Raw genomic sequence first — 2,482 nt, forward strand, 5'->3', positions numbered from 1 at the left:
CCATCCCATCCAATGATGCGTTCACTTACCGCTCAGACTGTTGTAATAACAATGTAGTGCATGATACTGGCCTTAAAATGGTGACAGTATGGAGTTAATTTGTGACAGGGAGCCTTAGAATACTGTATCTAGGCAAACAATAATAATGTTATTAAAATTTCATTTCATTTCATTGTATGGTAGCATGTAATTTATAGCCTAGCCATTATAAATGAATGTATAAATGAAGGGCTTTGTGGTAATATAATCAATCAAACAAACAAACTTTATTTATATAGCACTTTTCATACAACTGTGCAAATAAAATGATTTACATAAACTACAACAACATATGCCAAAAAGCCCCAGCGTACGCTCTCTAATCCCCCCCCCCCCCTTCTCTCTCTCTCTGTCTCTCTCTCTCTCTCACTCAGACACACACACACACACACACACACAGAGAGAGAGAGATCACTACTAAACCCACCATATAAAACATTAAAAACACATCAGAGGAAGCACTATCCATGAGGAAAAACCAGAGAACAGATAAGAACATTAAAAAACAATAAATGAGCAAAGTAGTATATGAAACAAATAAATAAATACATAAAACAAGGTATGAAGCAAAATAAAAGAAAAACAAATACATAAAATAACAAAGCGCAACATATCAATAAAACAGAGTCGAAAAACACAATAAATAATTTTAAAAAAGGCAAAAAAGTACGATAAATAATTAAGACCAGGTAAAAGGCGTAAGCAGAAGTAAAACAGTTTAAATAAATATCAATTGAAACACCAACCAGGTCAGAAAGGTGGGTCTTAAGAGTGGCATTAAAAGCATCCTCAGGTCTTTAGGAAGGCTGTTCCACAGACATGGACCAGAGTGACAGAAAGTGTCTCACTGTGGGTTTTGGTTCTGATATTGGGGACAATTAAAAAGCCCCCACCTGAAGACCTGGGGGTTCTAATAGGCACATAATATAAAAGCAGTTCTGATAAATAGTGAGGACTAAAACCATTAACAGCCTTAAAAACCAATAAAAGAATCATAAAATCTATTCTGAAGCTGAAAGGAGGGCAATGCAGAGACTTTAAGATTGGTGTTATATGTGCTTCCTTTCTGGCCTTAGTCAGAACCCGTGCAGCTGAGCTCTGGAGTAGCTGAAGGGGGTAAAACATCATCAAGGACAGCTCACACCCTGGCTGTGACCTGTTTGACCTGCTGCCCTCTGGCAGGAGCTACAGGAGCATCAAAGCCAGAACAAACAGACTCAAGAACAGTTTCTTCACACACTCACCCACTATAACTGTGCAACACCCACATCTCTGTGCAATATTATATTATTCATACTGAACAATACCTGTCACTCCTATAATGTGGAATATCCAATATTCATTCACTAGTGCAATACTTCATTATTATATGTATATACTTATTTTATTTTTTACAATGTATATATTTTCATACATTCTATTTTATTTTCTGTATTTTTTAGAAGTTCTATTTTATATTTTAGGAAGTGTGACTTTCTATTGCATGGCACTAAACAGGAGTGGCCCTCCAATCTCATTGTACATTCTGTATGATGACAATAAAGGCATTCTATTCTATTCTATTCTATTCTACTCTATAGGTTTTTGGGGAGGCTAGAAAGTAGAGTCTTACAGTACTCAGTTCTGGAGGAAATAAAAGCATGCATTAGCTTGAGAGAGAAACTGTTGTACCCTGGCAATAATCTTACTTACACTTCTGATATGTTGCTCAAAACTAAGATCCAGGTCAAAGATGACACCTAGATTTTTGGACAGTTTTGGAGGGATTTATTGCCAGTGCTTTCTCTGTCAGCACATCTACAGTCGGTCAATAAAAGAAGCAATATGTAACAATCTTGGGCATTTAATTGGTAGGGTCTTGAGGAACAAAGGCATTTGTTTTAAATATTGGGCAAGATGTTTTCCCTGTCTTCCCTCTGAAATCAGCACCACTGATGTAGCCTAAATAAGATAGAACTTTTAACCACGTTGACAGAAAAATAAATGAATAAATAATAAAGGGATCATTACTGTCATTTTACTTATGCAATAACTGTCTACAATGTAACACGTGTGTTGCTGTTATTATTATTATTATTACTGTTATAACAGAATAATTCCCCATAGGCGGAAATACTGGAGAATAAATAAAATATAAAGTTTTATGTCATGTCATGTAAGTGAATCATTAATCATTAGTGGTTTATGAAGCTACACAGCTTATAAGGAAGTCCCAGTAATTAACTTTTAGACTGCCTGCATATTAAGCAAGTCTAGTTCTTTGAACACAGAGCTTCTTTTTCTTATTTTTGAGTTTCCTGCAGTTTATTTTGCACCTACCACATAATAAATATACAATTTCCGGTGATTGTGAAGGCAGCACCGTTTCCCTTTTCCTCTTGACTGAACAAGGCCCCGCCCCCTGCCCGTCCCCCTGCGCCATAAAGGGGCGGGGCCAAAGCAA

The sequence above is a fragment of the Archocentrus centrarchus genome, chromosome 9 (assembly GCF_007364275.1).
Source record: "Archocentrus centrarchus isolate MPI-CPG fArcCen1 chromosome 9, fArcCen1, whole genome shotgun sequence".
Lineage (NCBI taxonomy): Eukaryota > Metazoa > Chordata > Actinopteri > Cichliformes > Cichlidae > Archocentrus > Archocentrus centrarchus.